Source organism: Cheilinus undulatus, linkage group 3 (assembly GCF_018320785.1).
Source record: "Cheilinus undulatus linkage group 3, ASM1832078v1, whole genome shotgun sequence".
Lineage (NCBI taxonomy): Eukaryota > Metazoa > Chordata > Actinopteri > Labriformes > Labridae > Cheilinus > Cheilinus undulatus.
Genome location: NC_054867.1, coordinates 230,214 through 249,116, shown reverse-complemented (window position 1 = coordinate 249,116; position 18,903 = coordinate 230,214). Strand labels below are relative to the sequence as shown.

Genomic DNA, 18,903 nt, shown 5'->3' with positions numbered 1-18,903 from the left:
CGCAGCCTCCTCTGGAAACAGACAGGGCACGTCTCCACTGGAGAAGAGTGGACTGGTTCCTCTGTGAGTGTGGATCGCTGCACAGATGGAGTATGTGGAATTTAAAGGTTAGAGTAAGAATCTGAACCTGTCTGACAGAAACTTCAATGCTTTTTGAAGATAAAGGATTTTGTTGCCGCCGTTTCAGCCTGGTTCACAGCAGCACATCTACACAGGTACTTCCAAACCTTTACTCTCCCCTCCGTCATTTAAACACCAAACCTGTGAAATTATTGAACCCTCTGAGCTTTAATCTGAGACACATTAATCTCCTCTGTGGTGCATATTTAAGAGTAATCTGTCTGAGTGGGCAGACTGCCGTCTGATTCAGCTGCCGCCATTTCAAAGCCTGGGGGGCCATCATCGACCTACATGGGGGAGGGGAGGAAGTGGGTGACTGGGGTGGGGGAGGGACAGAGCCGAGACCCCCCTCCCTGTCATTATATGTCCCCCACAGAGAGAATAAAGCCTGATAGAAACCACAAACCAGCTGTGGCCCACTTCCCCCGACACACATGGACCAGTGTGGGCTGACTGACACAGCTGGTACCAACAGACAGATTTACACCAGCATCAGTCACAGACGGAGGATGTCAGGTTTCTATTGGCTGGAAGGAAGATAGTAACGGGATAGTGAGGCTGTCCATTTTTCTTTTGTCCTAATATTAAGATACGAAATGTTTCTTAAATCTTTTCAAAGATTTACAGCATCAAAACATGACAAAACTAAAAAAGGAGACGTGGTTCTACCTGCTCTGTGGACGGACCAATCCAGATTTAGCTCAAATCAGAACACAGAATCACTGACGGGGCTCTCTAGTTTCTGACTCGTTCCACAAAATCAAGGCATAAAAGCTCAAAAATAAAGCATTTAAAACATCTAGTTCAAATAAAACAGGCTTAGTAGAGATACTGAAAGCAATCTGTATTTATTACACAAAACCATTGGCAACAATCTACGTGGGTTTCTTTTTTTCAGACAGTTTAAGGTAAAAACATCTACAATAAATTGTCTGAAAAAAAGAACATTATTCAGAATAAGAAGACAAAATGAACTTGCTGGATTTACCATTGGCAACACTTCAGCAAAAAATAAAGCCTGAGTTTTACTGATATTTAGACACAAAGCAGAATCTCCTTGCAACTTTAGATAACTGAAAACCAGAAAGTGCCTGTGATTGGTGCCTAGCTCTTTGGTTGTTGTTGCTGTGGAAACCACAAATATTATTCTGCTGTTACTAGAATCAGCTTTAAAATACAAATCTTCTGAATAAAAGTGAAATACTTAAACTCTACTTCACACACACCTGCAGAAACACAGCTGCTCTCAGAGCCAGAAACATTTCCTTTATTTTTGCAGACATTCCTCTCCAAAGCTGGCCTTTACATTACCCACAATGCACTCCTCCATCTGACAGCTGTGTTTAAGATTGTGGAGAGTTCTGCTGATGTAGACTGGAGCAAAGATAAGAAGCAGAGATGGTTCTCTGACACAGGAAGAGCTCTGCAGTCCAGCTGAATCTGGAGACACCTGGAGATCTGAAGAACACGGTATGTTAGAGATGGACTACAGGATGTTACAGATGGACTACAGGATGTCAGAGATGGACTACAGGATGTCAGAGATGGACTACAGGATGTCAGAGATGGACTACAGGATGTCAGAGATGGACTACAGGATGTCAGAGATGGACTAAGGGATGTTAGAGATGGACTAAAGGATGTCAGAGATGGACTACAGGATGTCAGAGATGGACAACAGGATGTCAGAGATGGACTACAGAATGTCAGAGATGGACTAAGGGATGTCAGAGATGGACTAAGGGATGTTAGAGATGGACTAAAGGATGTCAGAGATGGACTACAGGATGTCAGAGATGGACTACAGGATGTCAGAGATGGACTACAGGATGTTACAGATGGACTACAGGATGTCAGAGATGGACTAAGGGATGTCAGAGATGGACTAAAGGATGTCAGAGATGGACTACAGGATGTCAGAGATGGACTACAGGATGTTACAGATGGATTACAGGATGTTACAGATGGACTACAGGATGTCAGATATGGACTACAGGATGTTACAGACGGATTACAGGATGTTACAGATGGACTACAGGATGTCAGGGATGGACTACAGGATGTCAGAGATTGACTACAGGTTGTTAGAAATGGACTACAGGATGTCAGAGATGAACTACAGGATGTTACAGATGGACTACAGGATGTCAGAGATGGACTACAGGATGTTAGAGATGGATTACAGGATGTTACAGATGGACTACAGGATGTCAGAGATGGACTACAGGATGTTACAGATGGACTACAGGATGTCAGAGATGGACTAAGGGATGTTAGAGATGGACTACAGGATGTTACAGATGGACTACAGGATGTCAGAGATGGACTACAGGATGTTACAGATGGACTACAGGATGTCAGAGATGGACTACAGGATGTCAGAGATGGACTACAGGATGTTAGAGATGGACTACAGGATGTCAGAGATGAACAACAGGATGTTACAGATGGACTACAGGATGTCAGAGATGGACTACAGGATGTCAGAGATGGACTACAGGATGTTACAGATGGACTACAGGATGTCAGAGATGGACTACAGGATGTTACAGATGGACTACAGGATGTCAGAGATGGACTAAGGGATGTCAGAGATGGACTACAGGATGTCAGAGATGAACAACAGGATGTTACAGATGGACTAGAGGATGTCAGAGATGGACTACAGGATGTCAGAGATGGACTACAGGATGTCAGAGATGGACTAAAGGATGTCACAGATGGACTACAGGATGTCACAGATGGACTACAGGATGTCAGAGATGGACTGCAGGATGTTACAGATGGACTACAGGATGTCAGGGATGGACAACAGGATGTCAGAGATGGACTACAGGATGTCAGAGATGGACTACAGGATGTTACAGATGGACTACAGGATGTTACAGATGGAGCAGCCGCTCATGGATTTAGTGTAGGGGGGTCTGAGTCACGGCCTACGTGGTCTGTTTTAAATCAGCCCACACAAAACACTGAAGCCAAAATGAAACGTGGCCTACACTAGGACTTGAATCCTGGCTTGTTCGTTGTCATGACTGAACTTTGACAACAGTGTAAATGTTTAAAAAAAATATATATCATAAATATATCTCCATTCATAATGGCCTGAAGATTCTGCTCTCTCTCCAGTTCTGATTTCCAAACCATGGGTTAGATGACATGATGACAGTTCAACCCCTAACAGGTTCCGCCATGGTGACAGTTCTACCCCTAACAGTTACCGCCATGGTGACAGTTCTACCCCTAACAGGTACCTCCATGGTGTTAGTTCTATCCCTAACAGGTACCACCATGGTGACAGTTCTACCCCTAACAGGTACCGCCATGGTGACAGTTCTACCCCTAACAGTTACCGCCATAGTGACAGTTCAACCCCTAACAGTTACCGCCATGGTGACAGTTCAACCCCTAACAGGTACCGCCATGGTGACAGTTCTATCCCTAACAGGTACCACCATGGTGACAGTTCAACCCCTAACAGGTACCGCCATGGTGACAGTTCTATCTCTAAAAGGTACTGCCATGGGGACAGTTCTTTCCCTAACAGGTACCGCCATGGTGACAGTTCTATCCCTAACAGGTACCGCCATGGTGACAGTTCTATCCCTAACAGGTACCGCCATGGTGACAGTTCTATCCCTAACAGTTACCGCCATAGTGACAGTTCAACCCCTAACAGTTACCGCCACGGTGACAGTTCAACCCCTAACAGGTACCGCCATGGTGACAGTTCTATCCCTAACAGGTACCACCATGGTGACAGTTCAACCCCTAACAGGTACCGCCATGGTGACAGTTCTATCCCTAACGTGTACCGCCATGGTGACAGTTCTATCCCTAACAGGTACCGCCATGGTGACAGTTCTATCCCTAACAGGTACCGCCATGGTGACAGTTCTATCTCTAAAAGGTACTGCCATGGGGACAGTTCTTTCCCTAACAGGTACCGCCATGGTGACAGTTCTATCCCTAACAGGTACTGCCATGGTGACAGTTCTATCCCTAACAGGTATCGCCATGGTGACAGTTCTATCCCTAACAGGTACCGCCATGGTGACAGTTCTATCCCTAACAGGTACATCTGAAAAAAGTTAGGATATCAGAGAGAAGCTCACCTTTGTCTGTACTTTCATTCAGAAATTCGAACTTCCATTAAGGTTCACTGCACATCAGTGAAATATTTCAATTTAATCTGGATGATTACTGCTGAAAGTTCATGTCTCTGTCAGTGCTTGGTCAGGCCTCCTTCTTCATAAACGACTGCATCACTGTGACATAGACGCCATCAGCTAGAGATGATGCCAGCACCAGTGTTCTGATACTTCTTCTGGTAGAGCAGAGGCCAACATCTTCTCTCGGAAAATGAAAACAAAGGAGAGTCCAGCAGGACTGATTTTGTCCAAGGGAATCTGCACCGCTGATCACAGACAGTTATCTCCTGCCATTGGTCTGTGCCGGTCTGTGCCGGTCTTTGTTGGTCTGTGCTGATCTGTGCCAGTTTGTGCCTGTCTGTGTTGGTCTGTGCCCGTCTGTGTTGGTCTGTGCTGGTCTGTGTTGGTCTGTGTTGGTCTGTGCTGGTCTGTGTTGGTCTGTGTTGGTCTGTGGCGGTCTGTACTGGTCTGTGTTGGTATGTGCCGGTCTGTGGCGGTCTGTGTTGGTATGTGCCGGTCTGTGCTGGTCTGTGCTTGTCTGTGTTGTTCTGTGCTGGTCTGCTTTGGTCTGTGCTGGTATGTGCCAGTCTGTGTTGGTCTGTGTTGTATGTGTTGGTATATGCTGGTCTGTGTTGGTCTGTGCCGGTCTGTGTTGGTTTGTGCTTGTCTGTTGGTCTGTGTTGGTCTGTGGTGGTCTGTGTTGGTCTGTGCTGGTCTGTGTTGGTCTATGCCGGTCTGTGTTGGTCTGTGCTGGTCTTTGTTGGTCTGTGCTGATCTGTGCCAGTTTGTGCCTGTCTGTGTTGGTCTGTGCCCGTCTGTGTTGGTTTGTGCCGGTCTGTGTTGGTCTGTGTTGGTCTGTGCCGGTCTGTGTTGGGCTGTGTTGGTCTGTGCTGGTCTGTGCTGGTCTGTGTTGGTCTGTGGCGGTCTGTACTGGTCTGTGTTGGTATGTGCCGGTCTGTGGCGGTCTGTGTTGGTATGTGCCGGTCTGTGGCGGTCTGTGTTGGTATGTGCCGGTCTGTGCTTGTCTGTGTTGGTCTGTGCCGGTCTGTGTTGGTCTGTGTTGTATGTGTTGGTCTGTGCTGGTCTGTGTTGGTCTGTGCCGGTCTGTGTTGGTTTGTGCTTGTCTGTTGGTCTGTGTTGGTCTGTGGTGGTCTGTGTTGGTCTGTGCTGGTCTGTGTTGGTCTATGCCGGTCTGTGTTGGTCTGTGCTTGTCTGTGTTGGTCTGTGCTGGTCTGTGGCGGTCTGTAATGGTCTGTGTTAGTATGTGCCGGTCTGTGCTTGTCTGTGGTGGTCTTTGCCGGTCTGTGCTGGTCTGTGTTGGTCTGTGCTGGTCTGTGTTGGTCTGTGCTGGTCTGTGTTGGTCTGTGTCAGTCTGTGCGGGTCCGTGTTGGTCTGTGCTGGTCTGTGGCGGTCTGTGGTGGTCTGTACCAGTTTGTGTTGGTATGTGCCGGTCTGTGCCAGTCTGTGTTGGTCTGTGCTGGTCTGTGTTGGTCTGTGCCTGTCTGTGCTGGTATGTGCCGGTCTGTGCTGGTCTGTGTTGGTCTGTGCCGGTCTGTGCCGGTCTGTGTTGGTCTGTGCTGGTCTGTGCCGGTCTGTGTTGGTATGTGCTGGTCTGTGTTGGTCTATGCCGGTCTGTGTTGGTCTGTGCTGGTATGTGCCAGTCTGTGTTGGTCTGTGCTGGTCTGTGTTGGTCTGTGCTCGTCTGTTGGTCTGTGCCGGTCTGTGTTGGTCTGTGCCGGTCTGTGTTGGTCTGTGCTTGTCTGTGTTGGTCTGTGCTGGTCTGTGTTGGTCTATGCCGGTCTGTGTTGGTCTGTGCTGGTCTGTGTTGGTCTGTGTTGGTATGTGCTTGTCTGTGTTGGTCTGTGCTGGTCTGTGCTGGTATGTGCCAGTCTGTGTTGGTCTGTGCTGGTCTGTGTTGGTCTGTGCTCGTCTGTTGGTCTGTGCCGATCTGTGTTGGTCTGTGCCGGTCTGTGTTGGTCTGTGCTTGTCCGTGTTGGTCTGTGCTGGTCTGTGTTGGTCTATGCCGGTCTGTGTTGGTCTGTGCTTGTCTGTGTTGGTCTGTGCTGGTCTGTGGCGGTCTGTACTGGTCTGTGTTAGTATGTGCCGGTCTGTGCTTGTCTGTGGTGATCGTTGCCAGTCTGTGCTTGTCTGTGGTGATCGTTGCCGGTCTGTGCTGGTCTGTGTTGGTCTGTGCTGGTCTGTGTTGGTCTGTGCTGGTCTGTGCTGGTCTGTGTTGGTCTGTGTTGTATGTGTTGATCTGTGCTGGTCTGTGTTGGTCTGTGCCGGTCTGTGTCTGTCTGTGTCAGTCTGTGCGGGTCCGTGGTGGTCTGTGCTGGTCTGTGGCGGTCTGTACCGGTTTGTGTTGGTGTGTGCCGGTCTGTGCTTGTCTGTGTTGGTCTGTGCCGGTCTGTGCCGGTCTGCGCTGGTCTGTGCTGGTATGTGCCGGTCTGTGCTGGTCTGTGTTGGTCTGTGTCGGTCTGTGCCGGTCTGTGCTGGTCTGTGTTGGTCTGTGTTGGTATGTGCTGGTCTGTGCTGGTCTGTGTTGGTCTGTGCCGGTCTGTGCCGGTCTGTGTTGGTCTGTGCCGGTCTGTACTGGCATTTGCCGTCTGTGTTGGTCTGTGCTGGTCTGTGTTGGTCTGTGTTGGTCTGTGCTGGTCTGTGTTGGTCTGTGCCAGTCTGTGTTGGTCTGTGCTTGTCTGTTGGTCTGTGTTGGTCTTTGATGGTCTGTGTTGATCTGTGCTGGTCTGTGTTGGTCTGTGCCCGTCTCCTCTTGTCTGTTAGTCTGTGCTGGTCTGTGGCGGTCTGTGCTTGTCTGTTGGTCTGTGTTTGTCTGTGTTGGTATATGCTGGTCTGTGCTGGTCTTTGTTGGTCTGTGCCAGTTTATGCCGGTCTGTGCTGGTCTGTGCCGGTCTGTGTTGGTCTGTGTTGGTCTGTGCTAGTCTGTGTTGGTCTGTGCTGGTCTGTGTTGGTCTGTGCTTGTCTGTTGGTCCGTGTTGGTCTGCGGTGGTCTGTGTTGGTCTGTGCTGGTCTGTGTTGGTCTGCGCCGGTCTATTCCGGTCTGTGTTGGTCTGTGGTGGTCTGTCCTGGTCTGTACTTGTCTGTGTTGGTCTGTGCTGGTCTGTGTTGGTCTGTGCCTGTCTGTGGCGGTCTGTGCTGGTCTGTGCTGGTATGTGCCGGTCTGTGCTGTACTGTGTCGGTCTGTGCCAGTCTGTGTTGGTCTGTGCCGGTCTGTGCCGGCCTGTGCTGGTATGTGCCGTCTGTGTTGGTCTGTGCTGGTCTGTGTTGGTCTGTGTTGTATGTGTTGGTCTGTGCTTGTCTGTGTTGGTCTGTGCCGGTCTGTGTTGGTCTGTACTGGTCTGTTGGTCTGTGTTGGTCTGTGTTGGTCTGTGGTGGTCTGTGCTGGTCTGTGCCGGTCTTTTCCGGTCTGTGTTGGTCTGTGCTTGTCTGCTGGTCTGTGTTGGTCTGTGTTGGTCTGTGCTGGTCTGTTTTGGTCTGTGTTGATATATGCTGGTCTGTGTTGGTCTGTGCTGGTCTGTGCCGGTCTGTGGTGGTCTGTGCTGGTATGTGCCGTCTGTGTTGGTCTGTGTTGGTCTGTGTTGGTCTATGTAGGTATATACTGGTCTTTGCCGTTCTGTGCCAGTCTGTGCTGGTCTGTGTTGGTCTGTATTGGTCTGTGCTTGTCTGTTGGTCTGTGTTAGTCTGTGTTGGTAAATGCTGGTCTGTGTTGGTCTGTGCCGGTCTGTGCTGGTATGTGCCGGTCTGTGCTGGTATGTGCTGTCTGTGTTGGTCTATGCTGGTCTGTGTTGGTCTGTGCTGGTCTGTGGTGGTCTGTACTTGTCTGTTGGTCTGTGTTGGTATATGCTGGTCTGTGTTGGTCTTTGTGCTGGTCTGTGCCGGTCTGTGCTGGTATGTGCCGTCTGTGTTGGTCTGTGTTGGTCTGTGTTGGTCTGTGTTGGTCTATGTAGGTATATACTGGTCTGTGCTGTATTGTGCCAGTCTGTGCTGGTCTGTGTTGGTCTGTGCTTGTCTGTTGGTCTGTGCTGGTCTGTGTTGGTATATGCTGGTCTGTGCTGGTCTGTGTTGGTCTGTGTTGGTCTGTGCTGGTCTGTGCTGGTCTTTGTTGGTCTGTGCTGGTCTGTGTTGGTCTGTGCTTGTCTGTTGGTCTGTGCTGGTCTGTGTTGGTATATGCTGGTCTGTGCTGGTCTGTGTTGGTCTGTGCTGGTCTGTGCTGGTCTGTGGTGGTCTGTGCTTGTCTGTTGGTCTGTGTTGGTATATGCTGGTCTGTGTTGGTCTGTGCTGGTATGTGCCGTCTGTGTTGGTCTGTGTTGGTCTGTGTTGGTCTATGTAGGTATATACTGGTCTGTGCCGTTCTGTGCCAGTCTGTGCTGGTCTGTGTTGGTCTGTGCTTGTCTGTTGGTCTGTGCTGATCTGTGTTGGTATATGCTGGTCTGTGCTGGTCTTTGTTGGTCCGTGCTGGTCTGTGTCGGTCTGTGCTTGTCTGTTGGTCGGTGTTAGTCTGTGTTGGTCTGTGTTGGTCTATGTAGGTATATACTGGTCTGTGCCGTTCTGTGCCAGTCTGTGCTGGTCTGTGTTGGTCTGTGCTGGTCTGTGTTGGTCTGTGCCGGTCTGTGCTGGTATGTGCCAATCTGTGCTGGTATATGCCAGTCTGTGTTGGTCTTTGCTGGTCTGTGTTGGTCTGTGCTGGTTGTGTTTGACTGTGCTGGTCTGTGTTGGTCTGTGCTGGTCTGTGGTGGTCTGTGCTGGTCTGTTGGTCTGTGTTGGTATATGCTGGTCTGTGTTGGTCTGTGCTGGTATGTGCCGTCTGTGTTGGTCTGTGCTGGTCTGTGTTGGTCTGTGTTGGTCTGTGCTTGTCTGTCGGACTGTGATGGTCTGTGTTGGTAAATGCTGGTCTGTGCCGTTCTGTGCCGGTCTGTGCTGGTCTGTGCTGGTCTGTGCAGGTCTGTGTTGGTCTGTGGCGGTCTGTGTTGGTCTGTGTTGGTCTGTGGCGGTCTGTGTTGGTCTGTGTTGGTCTGTGCTGGTCTGTGCTGGTCTGTGCTGGTCTGTTGGTCTGTGCTGGTCTATGTAGGTATATGCTGGTCTGTGCCGTTCTGTGCCGGTCTGTGCTGGTCTGTGCTGGTCTGTGCAGGTCTGTGCTGGTCTGTGCTGGTCTGTGCAGGTCTGTGTTGGTCTGTGGCGGTCTGTGTTGGTCTGTGTTGGTCTGTGTTGGTCTGTGCTGGTCTGTGCTGGTCTGTGTTGGTCTGTGGCGGTCTGTGTTGGTCTGTGTTGGTCTGTGTTGGTCTGTGCTGGTCTGTGCTGGTCTGTTCTGGTCTATGTAGGTATATGCTGGTCTGTGCCGTTCTGTGCCGGTCTGTGCTGGTCTGTGCTGGTCTGTGCAGGTCTGTGTTGGTCTGTGGCGGTCTGTGTTGGTCTGTGTTGGTCTGTGTTGGTCTGTGTTGGTCTGTGCTGGTCTGTGTTGGTCTGTGGCGGTCTGTGTTGGTCTGTGTTGGTCTGTGGCGGTCTGTGGCGGTCTGTGTTGGTATATGCTGGTCTGTGCCTGCTGTTGTTGTTTTACGGCCGCCCTGATAAACCTGAAGAGTCCTGGATCAGCCGGAGCTTCAGATTAATCATCAAACATTACGATCAGATCTGATGACATCTGGACTCTGTCTGTGACTCGCTGCCATCTCAGCACCGCCGTCTCCATGGCGATCGAACTGTTGTTTCTGATGATAAGACTGTCATATTTGCTGGCTCATTTATCTTTGCGGGACCATAAAACACCCCATCCTGGTCTAAGTCACCCCTCGGAGGATTCAAAATCAAGTCAGACGGACTCGAGATTTTATGAAGTCCCGCAGTCTAAATGATGTTAAATTCTAGTAACAGCTTAAAAGTTCATCCTGTAGATACTGTAGTTCCTTTGGTTGTTAATGAGCCAACACGTCTGCATTATCGCAGCGCTCTGATATGAGGCAGACAGACGGACAGCGAGGAAGGAGAGAGATGAGGAGAACCGTTACAGTCAGGAGAACAACGCAGCATCAGACTGAGAGAGTAAAGAACATTTACAGGTTTGCTTTAACCATTTAACTTCTTATTAAGTTTCTATCACTGAGAGAACAGAAGGATTTCTTCATCTACATCAGGAACATCAGTTAGGATGTGATTATACACGTGGATGTGTCTGAAAATGTTGGAAATATCTGACTGTTACACTGGTCGTAGTTATTTTATATCAGGGTTATCCAAACTGTGGCTCCTGGGCCAACTGTGGCCCTTTTTCAATAAATTCAAGGTTATTTCTATTTATTTAGTGAACATTTAATCATTTACATAAACGGGATAGTCTTTTATGGTAAAATTAGTGAGAAGGTTAAAAAACAGAATTCAAAAAAATTAAAACATAAAAAATGGAATTTGACAAAAAAAAAGGAACCAGACTTCATGGGGCCCTAGAGGTGGATCAGAAACCTGCTGAATCAGCACTGGAGCCGTTTCTCAAAGTCCAGGACCTCCCTCTGTGGGAAGGATCCTCCTGAGTCAGGACCCTTGGAGGCGAGGCCAGAGTCCTCCTGGTGACTCTTGAACACATGATTGGAACAGGATGGTGAGTGAGCGTTGTGATTCTTGGCAGCGGTTTCTCTGAACCAAGGAAGGATACTACGTTATTGACTGCAGTCAGGACTGTGCCAGAGTCCAGGATCCTCAAAATTTCTCCAAGGACTGAGTCCTTCAGAGAGTTTCCAAGGATGCACATGTGTATCCTCCGCTCTCAGGAATTACCCACAACCCAATGCACATTGTTTTCCTTCTCTTAAAAAATAAATTAATAGCATAATATCAGGAGGAAGCCAGGTCCTAGAGCGCTCAGTACACTGTTTCCACAGTGAAGATATTGTCATCATTATTTATCATTAAAGTAAAGCTGGACGGGTAAACGCCACGCCATTTAACATCATTATATTATTGGAAGGTTATATTAAATGATCAGTGTGATTATACCATCATATCAAATATATTATGATTCTATGACGATGTGATAACTTATTAGACAGTACAGGGTTAAACTTGTGAAGCTGTTAGTGCCCCTCCCATTTTGATTTCTGCCACCGCCGTGTATATGGGCGTGACCCTTCTATGATGTCATCACACACACTCACTGTTCTGTTCCAAACGTGTGTTCAAGAGTCACCAGGGAGGACTCTGGCCTCGCCTCCAAGGGTCCTGACTCAGCCTGTGTCTGCATTAGCCTTGGTGCTACTACTAGCGGCTGCTACCACTTCCTGTTAACAGTCTGTTATCAGGAGGACGGCGCTTCTGTCACTAATCAGATGTTTGTGGAGGATGTTCGACAGTCACGTCATCCTCCTCTGAAACACTGAAAACCCACCAGTGACGCCATGTCTTCTTCTTTGTGCTTAGTGGTGGATCACATACCGCCACGGCGCCCGCCACCTTCATTATCAGTGGAATATTTATGTTGGTATTCCATTATTCCAACAGTAACATTTGATCAAATGTTTGCAGTATCATGTACGCATGTGCGCTGTGGTCCCTGGTATTTCTGAAACCTGGACTATAAGTCTGTCTGTTAATTTAAAAGCAACATTTTCCCAGGGCTGCACAGATACAGAGAACAAACCTGAGCGCTTTAAAACACTCTCAACTGCTCTGATGCCCATCAGATGTCCATCTCTCCTTCTGATCATTTATTAGTGCAGAACTTTCATTCTCCACTTTAGTCATCTTTATTCAGGCACCGTTTAAACGACAATGTTTTCGAGTGAAAACACAAAAGTTTTGGCCATCCGTTTACATGGCAACGGCGTTTTGGTGCCCGAAAACGAAACTTTCTGTAAACAGGCTCCAGAGTGGAAGTTTTCCAAAACGCCCCCGTCTCCGTGTAAACAGGGAAAACGACAGTTTCTGTAAACGCACATACGCACTACGGCTGCAATCAAATGACTACTCTTCCCTTTTTTATCGATCATCATGATAATCACCGTCACCGTCATACTGAGGCAGAGAAATTTCACGGCTCATATTAACACAAAAATGCTTTGCTAGACCAGTCTTGTTCTAACGTAGATATCGTTCATTCTCCACGGACTAATTCAGCTCCTGCAGCCTTTAACTTCTGGTGGATTTTCTCATAAAGCGCGGCGCTGCTCATGAGCGCAGCTGGAGCCTTTTTTTCAGAATGATATTTCTATTTTCCTAAATATCTGCTTCTCAGAAATGATTTAGACTTTATCTTCTTTCTGTAAGTTTTAATAACTAACTTCAGCCCGTAGACTCCTGTCTCCTCAGCGGCTACATATCAGAGCTCAGCTGATGGAGGAGACAGGATTAAAGCTTCTGTGTTAAGGTTAAAAAGATAGTTCATCACTTCAAGAAGCAGATAAAATTGACAAAGGGGAAGTAGAAATATTGTTCTGAAAAGGCTATCGTTCTTTTGCTGCGCTAAAAGCAGGAAGCGCTGCACTTTCTCAGAAAATCCAGGAGAAATCAAAGATTTAGGAGAAAAATCAAACAGTCTTAACAGGATTCTGTTATAATCAGACTGGTCTCTCAATGCATTTTTGTGTTTATATGTGCCCTAAAATGTCGCTGCCGCGCTACGATGGTGATGAGGAGGAGGATTTAGTGATGAATTACTCTCAGGCACACGTGTGTGATAAAGATGTTACATATTCTCAAAAACACATGAGAAACACTGTCCTTGTTGTAGAGTAGGTCTGCAACGATTCGTCGACTTAATCGTTTGTGTCAACTATAAAAATTTGTCAATGCGAGAATTCAAGCGTCGACGCGTCGTAGTATTGGTTTTTATATTGGTAAAATCTAGTACCACCCGGTAAGGACTCATCTGTACTTGCAGTTCACTACAGGAAGTGGTGGGGGCAGTATCGCTCCCACTGTTTACATTATTCACAGAAACTGAGAAGAAGAAGTTAAGCACGGCAGAAAGTACGGAGAACACACCAAAAAGCCGACCCAGAGCTTCTAAAGTTTGGGAACATTTTACAGAAAACAAACTGGCGAAACAAGTCAACTGCAAACTGTGTCGAGTCAAACTCTCGTACCATGGCAGCGCTACGGCAAGGCACGAACACCTGAAAACGTAAACACACTGTAGCTGACGCGTCTTCAAATACCGCGAGTGGGCAAGTTTGCAAGTTGCATGAATATCTTTTAGATCTTTTGCATTGAGTTACTGAGCCCTTTGTGCTTCAGCCACGAGGATTAACTCCAGTAGCCTACTTATAACGTTGGTGCCGTACGTTAATCAGTCAGAAAACCATCTTTGTTAGGGTAACGGTTTTTCAGTAACGCTATTTAGTGTGCAATTTACTTTAGTTATCAGTTCAATACTTTTATATTAGAGGAAAAACAAACCTTGACGATGTAGCAACTTGACATGTCATGTCAATTTGCTAAACCATTAAGTTTTCACAGGTGTGCATGCATGAGAAGGCGAGGTGAAACAGGGATCCAAAATAGTATGCCAAATAGCCACGATTAGTCGACCAATCGCAAAAATAATCGCCAGATTAGTCAACATAAAAAATAATCATTTGTTGCAGCCCTATTGTAGAGACAGTTTTATTATGCAGTAAATCACCTCACTACAGCGTTTTCTGTTTCCTGCGTTCTCCTGTAGATGGAGATTGTAAGGAGCAGGGTCTATACAGCAATCCTTTAGTTCATTTTAATTCCTTTTTTACTACCTTTGGAGTGTTTTTAAAACCATCATGACACTGAGTTGCAAGTGTTAATCAGCGACCTTTCTAAGGTTTACACAGATTTTGACTTAAATATAACACTATGCACAACAGAATAGATTTACAGACTCACTGAAGGTGACCAACGTTCCCTCTAATTTTCAAAACTCCTGGGCAGACCTTCGACTACACTGAGCAACTACTTCATCAACTGTGGGCGACATCTGACGCGTACGCCACGTCCACATGGCAGCGCCATGGCATCACCTATACAAACTCAAATATCATTGACAAGAGATATCAGGTGACTACAACAATAAAGATTAACAATCACTGTTCAAGTCATCAGTTTCACCATTCATTCATTCACAAGCCACTCTCAGTTTTAGCTAGCCACAATTTTGATATCTGGAAATCCTGTTTTTTAAATCAAGGTTTACATTTTAATGATTTACAATCCTTTGAAATATAAAAGTGCATTTGTCCTCAGGTGAAAGCAGACACTAACAAAGTTTTTAGTTTCACATAAAAAGGCAGAAATCTAGAACGTCTTAGATGAGATAAAACTCTTGCTCTGTTCCCTTGTTTTATCAACCTTATCAGAGTCAGCTCTCCTAAAGGACTTCTACCTGCACAGATGTAACAGCACATTATATGAAATGTGTCACACTGTTAGAAACATCAGGGTTTAAATCAGTTTATAACAGGTCCATCATAGGAGATCAGCTCTTTCCTGGTCTCACTGTAGATCATTTTGGCCAGCTTCATTCTTTAAAGGAACCTTGTTTACATAAAAATAGATATCCATTTAATGTCACAAAAAAATTACACATAACTATTTATTAAAATAACGAATCATTTGAATTTGTAACGTTAAGTTAACTTGTGGGAAAGATGTAATGAGCTGTTTTAGCTCTCATTACTATAATAAAATGATTAAAAACAGAAATTTACAGCTTTACTCTCTTCAGCTGAAGTCTTTTCACTCCTGTAGCAGTTTTCTATGCCTGTTCACTGCCCTGCTGATCAGTTATTAGGGTGTAAGAGATTTTATAATTTTTTAATTGGTTTATTATCAATATACAGTAAATCTATAATGTCACCTGCCAAACGTTTTGATAATGAGCTCAACACCGATGTTTAAACAGTCTTTGTCGCTGTGATAAAATATGGAAGTTGAATGTTAATAAAATGATCTTTGAACAGTCTGCAGCTGCTGAGGAGAGAGAGGGAGCGGTTATTCATATAGACGCACGTGTGCGTCAGAGAGGAGCTTTAAAGCAGGAGAAAAGTTCAGCTTTGTGTTCAATCCTTTTCTCCTCTGCACCACCAACACGTTAGCTTGTGTTTGTCTGTCTGTGAGTGGCGTTAGTGTTTGCGTCGCTGTGTGGACGGCACGAATCCAAAAGCGTCCGCGCAAATACACACGACGGACGCACCGATAGACTCGGCCATATGGCAGTTTTTTCAGGAAAAAAATCCTCCCTTTATGTGTAAATCAGTCATTGAAACAACCATCCAGTTCCCACACACTGGCAGGAAGAGCCGAGCACAGTTAGCGGGAGGTGGAGTTTGTGATGCTGATAAATTGAACTCACCAAAGCGCCTCACTGAGGAACCTCCCGTGGGGTCAGTAACAGGCCCTGCCATTGGTGTGTGGGCCGCTGCAGGAATGAGGCACTCATGGAGGTGGAAGCCCTTGGCCACAGTACCAGCTAGCCTGCGCGTTAATGCGCCTTTAATCGCAGCGCAGAAAATAACAGTCAAAACTCATCGGAGATATTTGAGTACGCAACTTTTGTTTTTGTTCTGTGCAGAGAGGTGGAGAGCAGTGCGCAATGGCACAGAAAACCCCCTTAGAGGGAACAGTGACGATGACCACATATTGCACATTTATTTCACATCGCAAATAAAAATAAAACAAAAAATGTGCAACGAAGAGAAAGTCCAGCACACTGGCTGGCATTCCCTGCATAAACTGCTGATGGCATCTGCTGTATGAACTGTTGCTGATATCACTTCACAAGTTTCATCCATCCATGGACTGGTGAACTATTGTTTGACTTTGACATGAACATGTGCCGTAGGCAGAAGAGTCTCATGGGAAGTGTCATAACTGCATGGCCATTTCTTCAATAATTGTGTCCATTTTAACCAGTTCCTCTCTTTCTCTTCGTATCTCCTTCTGCGTGAACTGGATTTAGCGATCAGCTGGGCCAGTTTTGACGAATGGCCCAGCCTTGCTGATGCCGTCAACAAGCTGTTTTCTGAAGAACCATGCTAATCCTAATCTGAGGATGTAACCGGTTTTGCCACACGTGAATGACTTGGCGATGTCAGAGTTGGGAAACATTTCTTTAGTGGTGAGTGGTGTTTAACTGCAGTGTTTAGGCGCCACAGAGCCTCCGCCCATAGTCACCCGGAGGTCAGACGTAGTTGCTGGAGCGTAACGTCGGCTTGAACGCGGCACTAGTTTGTGGTGGTGCAGCAGCACAGACAGACGAGAGTGGAAGCGTTAACTGCTCTCACCGACCGCACATTTCATTTTTATGTTTAGTGGATTGCACATGTGACCGAAGTGCGTTAGCTCTCATCCAGTTCACGCTGATGTTTCTTTAACAAACTGAACAATAAGCCCGCTGGTTACTCCCTACAGGCCTGAGCCGGTCCTTAAACCCGGGTCTTCCACCCCGCTGTCAGAAAACTTGGATTTGCCCTCGACAACGATGATGGTCGTCTGAACGTTGAAAATTAGCCAGCCAGTTGGCTACCCAGTTGAGCGCGCAACGTATTTACGACCATTGAATATGACATCATCAAACACAGCCTACAAAGTTGAGAGTTCAGGACTGAGACGAGGATCTTCGATTATGTGCCCAGACACGCTAGCCCACATTCAAACGAACTAACGCGAACTTTAGCAGATAGAATTTCAATCGGAGTAGGACGCCTCCTAGCCGGAAAAATAACACCTATTCTTCAAAATAACACGTCTAAAACCAGACTGAACACTTTTGATGGCCTTAGCTCTCAGACAGAACACACACACATCCTCCCGACTACAGCGGTTGGTCTCACTGACTCCACCCACTCTGAAAATGTCTGCCCTTACCTCAGATCAGGTGCGATCTGCTGAATCTGACCTTTCAAAGGTCACACGTTTGTGTCTGCTTCATGGTCATGAACTGGAGAAACCAACAGAGAATCCTGACTGCAGACATCAGCCTGACAAAGACTCACTCTGGTCTGACAGTCATTTCACCACAAGCATCTAACTGTGCCACGCCTCCTGCGGTGACGTCATAGCAATGGCGGCCTCTGGGTTGTTGACAAACTTCAGCATCCATGGCTTTGTGAAATAAACGCAGTTATGTGTAGCCTCTCCTGCATGATCAGCTGTTTTCGATCTAAAAATCCACCTGTTCAGTCCTGGACAGGTGGATATGACGTCATAGAGAGGCGGGAAGAGCCGGGGAGGTCACTGCGGTTGATATGATGACTGTAAGCTCGATTGATCATTACTGAGAGACATCTCACTCGCTCTGATTGCAAAATAAAAGTTAAAGATTAAAAGCTGAGGTCAGTGCGCAGGCTCAGAAGGAAACAGGTGTCTGACGTCATTAACGTCAGTGAGTGAATGGAGAATTGTCCGAGGGGGAATGTGTCCTAACATCTGTGACAGCTGCAGCCTCCTGTCTGCTGCAGAGTCTCACACCAACACTGCCCAGAAACAGGGACAGAGACAGACCGGACCCCAGCCACAAACAGGCCACTTTAACACGGCCTCACTCAAAACACGGCCGCTGCCCGGAACAGGAGCCGCTGCTGTCCTCTGCTACCTGCTTTATTTATTACATCAACCCTGAGGGACTTCATCAGGCTGTTCAAACCAAAATATCCGAGTTATTTCTGCTCTACGGCTGTTTTTCCACCCGCATCCTGCACTGAGGGCGGTGTCGAGCTACCACTTCTACCACCGCCGCTGCTCCATCACTTCTCAGGGATTAGCCTGTATTTATGACTAAAATCTAACATTTAGGTCGAGAATATGTCAGCCGAATTTAACGGCGGACCATAAGGCTTTAATACAAACCGAAATAAATGTTCAAACTGGAGCTTAGATTGAGTGGAGAGCGTGTTTGTTCAAATCTGCGGATGTTTGGATGGAGTTTGGCGCAGCTTGTCTCCTCTAAAGGCTCTTCTATGTGGAGCAACGTTACAGCATGTGGACAGCTGAACTTCATCACCACCTGACGCTCACATTAACAGCAGCTGAAGCTGGCGGCACTCAGGTGAGTAAGTCTTACCTGATTCTCGGGCTATGGTCGCCGGGAGCGGGCTGCTGCTGCTGCTGCTGCTGCTGCCATTTTAAAGCCGTTTACTCTCCTTACAAAAATCACATCGAAGCCCCCAGAAGTACAGATCCCCTCTCGGTGGTTAAATCCTGACAGATAAACTCGGTCCAGTCTCCGGTTCCGGTAATATTCCTCACATTCACACGGCGGGACCGCTCCACCGCCTCCGTTCACGGTGAAACAATGAAAGCAGCCGCTGGATGAGGCGGCTCCGGCGGCTCTGGGACCCGGCGGTCTCTAGCGAGCTGCTCGGCTTTGCGTCAGCCTCGGCTCGGGAGAAGCTCGACGTCAAGTGTGACGTAATAGAGACATGACGCATCCGGTTAGATTTTCAAGATAAAATCAGACCGTCAATCAGTTGGCAGAATAAAGGAGAGCTGTGAGGGGTCCATAAAGGTCCACTATAAAGTGAAGCTGAATCATAACGACTCTTCTCAAAGCAACATTCATTAATGTATTTATGTTTGTATTTAGCCTTTATCAGAGCAGAAAAATACTGCTGGAGTAGAATTAGAGTGTTCTGACTGAAAGGGTCAAAGGTTCAAGGAAAGA

The 18,903-nt window shown here is 47.1% G+C and overlaps 1 protein-coding gene across 1 annotated transcript in view; it reads right to left on the bottom strand.

Moving 5' to 3' along the window:
• Positions 1-18,605, bottom strand: part of pik3c2b (phosphatidylinositol-4-phosphate 3-kinase, catalytic subunit type 2 beta) — a 105,861-nt gene extending 87,256 nt beyond the window's left edge. Inside the window, exon 1 of the mRNA XM_041782556.1 lies at positions 18,304-18,605. The gene's annotated coding sequence lies outside the window, so the exon portion shown is untranslated. The remainder of the gene's footprint in view (positions 1-18,303) is intronic.
• Positions 18,606-18,903: the final 298 nt, after the last annotated feature.